This window comes from Triticum dicoccoides, chromosome 2B (genome assembly GCF_002162155.2).
Source record: "Triticum dicoccoides isolate Atlit2015 ecotype Zavitan chromosome 2B, WEW_v2.0, whole genome shotgun sequence".
Taxonomy (NCBI): Eukaryota; Viridiplantae; Streptophyta; class Magnoliopsida; order Poales; family Poaceae; genus Triticum; species Triticum dicoccoides.
The window spans coordinates 793,696,805-793,703,110 of NC_041383.1; positions in this window are offsets into that span (position 1 = coordinate 793,696,805).

The following is a 6,306-nucleotide window of genomic DNA, read 5'->3' on the forward strand; positions in this document are numbered from 1 at the left end:
AGAGGAGAAGAAGAAAAATAGAAATTTTCTATTTTTCTTCTTCTCCTCTATTCCTTTCTTCTTCTCCTCTTTTTTTTTCTTCTTTTTTTTCTTCTTCCTTCTTCCTATTTTCTTCCTTTTCCTTAATTATTTTCCTTTCTCGAGGGAGAAGAAGAAAAAGAAGAGGAGAAGAAGAAAGAAAGGAATAGAGGAGAAAGAAGAAACTTCAACACGAGGGGGGGTACCGATACCCCCTCCCCGATAACATTATTTTCCCATGTATATGTATGTCGCGTCGTTGTCGATATAACCCCCTCTAGATAACTTCGACATGAGGGGCGGTCGATATATATACCCCCTCTCGACCGTGATAACTTATACAACTGCAGCACCCCCCTCGGCCCTCTCGCTCGACCAAAACTCTCGAGGACACCCAAACCCTAGAGAGAAAACGATGTTGGTCTCCTACAACCTCCCGCCCCGCCCCTACCCGACAAATTAACTCTCTCGAGGCTACCCAAATTTATCAAGTTAAAAGAGCGATGTCGTCGAGGCCACCCCAAACCCTTGAAGCGTTGTGTCGAGGTCACCCCAAACCCTAGAGAAGCAGCATCGAGGCCACCAACATGATTCATTATTGTGATTAGCTAGCTAGTTCTACGTTTGCCACTAATATATATATATCCATCTGTACCATGTTTGAATAATAATTGACATGTTGTAAATATTTGCAGAAACTATGGAGCACTCCCGAGACGAAGAAACAGAAGCGATGTTGGGGGACATAATCGCACAAGGAAGTGATGAAGTTGCGTCATTTCTCAACGAGACCGATGGTCAGGAAGGACTGGGTGAAGAAGAGGGCTATGTTCATGATGGCTTTGACCCATTAATGCCGGTACAAGAAGAGGACTATGTTCATGATGGCTCCGGTGACACAATGGAGGTACAAGAAGGAGACCGTGTTGACTGCTCCGGTCACCGAACCGAGTCCGGCCAGGTATATATATATTAGTTAAGCCCGTGCTGACTAGTTAATTGATGCATCCATTGTTTTGGTATATGTACACATATTAATTACTCTCGTCTTTCTTCCTTATAATTTCTAGCCCTCCGGATCGAGCACAACTTCGGTAAGGAGACGAGGCCCAAAGAAAAAGTTGAGCTCGGATGAAAAGTTTGAGATCATAGAAATCGCGCCCGATGGCGAACCGATTGAACCCATCTGGACAAGGAAGGCATTTTCTGCTCAGTGCGGGGTTCTTGTTAGGGACAAGATCCTGATCAGCATCCAGCAATGGTATAAGCCTAAGGAGGAAGACCCTGAGGTGTCTTGTGTCAATGATATGCAGAAAGAAGATCTTTGGACTGAGCTGAAGGCAAATTTCACCCTACCGCCAGAGGAGGATCCGGAGAAGCCAGTTAAAGAGCAATTAATCAAGTCTTGTGCTCTTAAGAAGATGGCAACCCTAATGAGGAGGTGGAGGAAAGAGCTGAACCAGTTTGTCGAGAAAGAAAAGACACCAGAATTCATCGGCAAATATATATATGAGAAGATCAAATATCACTGGCCCGCATTTGTGGCCCACAAGACATCGGAAAAGAGTAAGAAGATGTCGGCAACAAACAAGAAAAATGCTGCGAAGAAGAAGCTTCACCATAGCACGGGGTCAGGTGGCTACCTCAAAGCCCGGCCTAAGTGGTCCAAGGCTGAGAATGATCTTCTTGAAAAAGGGATCGAACCAGAGACAATGAACTGGCCAGACTGTTGCCGGACTTGGTTCTTCGGGGCTGGCGGAACCTTGGACCCTGTAACTGGGAAGTGCCAGTGGACAGACGAGCAAATGCAAATACCAGTCAAGAACCTTCGACACTATATCGATGCAGCGCAGCGAGGGACGTTCCTTCCAAACAGGGAGAAGGACGAGCTCACAATGGCCCTTGGGAATCCTGAGCACCCTGGACGGACACGAGGCACCGCCAGGCTCCATTCCGTCGAAGGTTGGTTTTCCGGACGCAGGGGGTTACAAAACCAACGAGAGGAGGAAGAAACTGGAGCAGGACCAACTGCAGGCGCTGCACGAAAGGGTAATGGGGCTAGAGGAACGAGAAGAGGAACGAGAAGCAACAGATCATAGCAAACGACCTGCCGAAGCTTCCCCCGAAGCTACCCCGCCATCTCAGCGGAGAAGTAGCGTGGCTTCCACCGAGCTGCTTCAGCCGGAGCATCTCTTGATGGCTCCTGCCAGCTATCCCATGGATGGTATCACGGAGTCTCAAAATTGCCACATTATGGCGCGATGGATGAATTTGAAGGTCAAGGTGGCTGTTGGCCAAGTTTATCCTAGTGGACCCGGCACAACTTATCACTGCCAGCCGATTCCAGAAGGATATGCTAAGGTGATGGTGGATGAAATAACGGAGGGATTTGAGGACCTCGTGCTTGAGCACCCTACCGGTGAAGGGGAGACTAGGCTGGGTTCTGCTCTGAAGACTCCATGCCTATGGCGGAAGGAGCTCATCAACCTTCTGAACTAGACGCCTCCGCCTCCTCCTCCTCCTCCGGCGAGTCAGGGCACTCCGCCTCCTCCACCGCCTCCTCCTCCGGCGAGTGACGATCAGGGCACGCGTGGCGGCACTCCGCCTCCTCCTCCGGCGAGTGACGATCAGGGCACGCGTGGCGGCACTCCGCCTCCTTCTCCGGTGCATGGCGGCACTCCGCCTCCTCCTTCTCCGCCTCGCCAGCAAGGGCGGAAGAGACCCGCCGCCACCCCGGCTGCTCCTGCGCGTCGTAGTCCTTCTCCTCCGCCTCGTAAGCAAGCACGAAAGAAGACAGACGCCGCAGCCGCTCCGTCTGCTCTGGCGTCTAGTAGCACAAGAAGTGGAGAGAGGCAATGCATATACGGTCCACCTCTAAAGCCTCTAGAGAAGTTACCGTACGAGAGGACCGAGGAGGAAAACAATACGATCGTGCAGGCCCACATGAAGGAGTTCTTTGAAGGGGTGAAAGCAAAGAGACATCCACCTCCGGAGGAGAAGGTAGATCCGGTGAAAGCAAAGCGCACTCTCGATGGCCTGAGGAAACTGGCAAAGTCTCCGCCGAGAACCAACTATGAGCGCATTACTGAACAGACATATCTCCAAGCGGAGCAGTCGGGAAGTACTGTCAGACATCAAAGAGCAAAAGAATGAGCAGCTGCGAAAAAATTGACCAGCTCGGCGAACAAGCAAACCAATCGTGCCCCCCACTCAATGTGTCTAGCGGCAACATCGTCGCTAATGTTCCGGGGATGGTGGCCGGTTATGGCAATCTACAAGATTACCTGCCTGACGATGCACTTCCTGATTACATGATGGTGGAAGAACACAGATACGAGTACGGGAAGCCTCTCGTCAAAGATGAAAAATCTCTAACAACGATGATGCGAAGGTTCCATACTTGGTACATGAAAACCTGCAGAGAGTCTGAGGGGGCGAATAGTTTGTATCTGCACATTAAAGAGGAGCACGACCTTGTTGGAACTGATCTGTTGTGTGTTCCATGTGAGGAGTTCTTTGCGTTCTTCAATCAAAAGGCCCTCGATATATTAACGGTCTTTTGCTACTGCCTGTAAGTACTATTTCTGTCATTAAGTCTCTATATATAGCTCGGCTCTTTCATTTCATGTATTTATAATTAATTATCCTCAATATATTATGCAGACTGAAGATCGTCGAGTGCAAAAAAATGAAATCTATGATATTGGGTTCATTAACACAAATATCATAGATGTATTCCTGGTTGAAAAGGACGTCAAAGAGGCCGAGGACAACTTGCTACAATCGTTGATCAAAAATCAAAACAAAGATACCATACTCTTTCCTTACAACGGCAAGTGAGTGTTACTGATCGTTTGCATATTCGGTTTCCCTTATTACTCGAGCGAGGTTATAGTAATGTAATTGATGAGTTATGCATGCGTGCGCAGTTTCCACTATATTCTTATGGAGATTAAGCTTGAGCGTGGACTAGTAACCGTCTTAGACTCGAGACGGAAAGATCCCAGCACCTATGTGGACATAACTGAAATGCTCAGCAAGTAAGTTCAATCGATCATTATCGCACCATATCAGCAACTTTTTGTTCATTTCCTGATATCTAATGTAATAATAATTATTTTCTTTGTCTTGCAGGGTTTGGAAACAGTTCACCGCACAAGCTCCGGGACTGCCGAAGGAGGTGCGATATACATACCCGAAAGTAAGTACTACTGGCTAGCTAGTTGTGCGCATCTCCCGTTGATTCTATAGCTATACTTTCATCAATGCCATTTATAATGCTTCATTATCAGTTTGATTGACCTCTATTTCTCGTAAAGTGCTTGTGGCAGGAACAAGGGAATGATTTCTGTGGGTACTACGTGTGCGAGTTCATCCACAACGCGACTTTGAAAAACAAGCGGGGCTACTCTCAAAGACAATATGAAGTGCGTAAGCAATTAATAATATTCACAATTTCATTTTATTACACCATTATTTCTGTTGAGTTTCATTCATATATATGTATTAATTAACCCCCTTCTTCAAATTAGACGTGGCAGATGCGGAATGAACTCCTAGAACCAGATCACATGAAAGCAATTCAAGAGGAATTGGCGGGATTCTTTCTTGACCACGTCATCAATAAAGCCAGAGAATACCATGTGGAAGTTGATTTCAAATGCTAGGGGACTGTAATTGAGAGATCTTATATATTGTACATGTATGTATCCAGTAGCGTCGGACGTACATGATACGAAAACTTGTTGTTCGACCAATCTCACGGAGAAGGAGAGGTCGATCGATCATTTCTCTCGGTATGCATGACGAACTTCTGTACTTGATGGTTCCCTTCATTTTCTTACTAGCTAGCGTGTCAAGGGCTATATGTATATAGTACGTAGCGTCGACCAAGCACGGACATAAGAGAGGACACTTCTCTCTATTAATTAGCTAGCTAACACAATATATGAAACACCTAAATTAACCCCCAAAACCCCCAACCCCCCCCCCTTCAAAAAAAAACCACAACCACTGGAATGCTGACGCGTGGATGGATTTTGGTCCCGGTTGGTGCCACCAACCGGGACCAAAGGCCCCCCTGCCTGGGCTCGGCGCACCGGCCACGTGGAAGACCATCTGTCCCGGTTCGTGTTAGAACCGGGACTAAAGGGGGGAGGTATTAGTAACGACCCATTAGTCCCGGTTCATGAACCGGGACTAAAGGCCCTTACGAACCGGGACTAATAGGTGTTTTTCTACTAGTGCATCTATGCATTCATGCATACATACATACATACATCCTTCTATATATTGGTACATAACAAAAAATACAAAAAAAATTACTACAAAAAAAAGTTCATGCATCAATCCATGCATTAATACATACATATATACATTCATACATCCATGCATCCATCAATCCATCAATCCTTGCATCCATATAAAAATCCATGCATCCATACATGCATAAATACAAGATCGAGGAGGGGGATGAAGCTCACCGAGAGGGGGAGCTGGTGCCGGCAGGGTTGGGGGTCGCCGGCGGGGTTGGGGAGGGGGCGGTGGGGTTGGGGGCGCTGGTGGAGTGAGGGACGTGATACGTCTCCAACGTATCTATAATTTATGAAGTATTCATGACATGTTTACAATAGTTTTATATGATTTTGGTATGACTTGATTAGAACTAACCCGAACTGACGTTGTTTTTAGCAGAACTACCGTGGTATTGTTTTTGTGCAGAAATAAAAATTCTCGGAACGCGCTGAAAATCAACGGAGATTTTTTCTAGAAAATATGAAAAATACTGGAACAAAAATCTACCGGAGGGGAGTCCCATGGGCCCCACGAGGGAGGGGTGGCGCCCCCCTGCCTCGTGGACTCCCCGAGGGTCCCATGACATGAAATGAACGCCAACTCCTCCTATAAATACAGAAACCTTCGGGAAATAACCGAGATCGGAAGTTCCGCTGCCGCAAGCCTCTGTAGCCACGAGAAATCAATCTAGGCCCTCTCTAGCACCTTGCCGGAGGGGGCCATCATCACCAGAGGCCATGGAGGAGGATCCCGGAGGGGCCATTGTCGGTGTCAAAACCGGCGGATCTCGGGTAGGGGGTCCCGAACTCTGCGTCTACGCGGCTGGTAACAGGAGACAAGGGACACGATGTTTTACCCAGGTTCGGGCCCTCTTGATCCCTACGTCCTGCTTGATTAATATTGATGATATGGGTAGTACCAGAGTGGATCTACCACGAGATCAAGGAGGCTAAACCCTAAAGCTAGCCTATGGTATGGTTGCTGTAATGTATG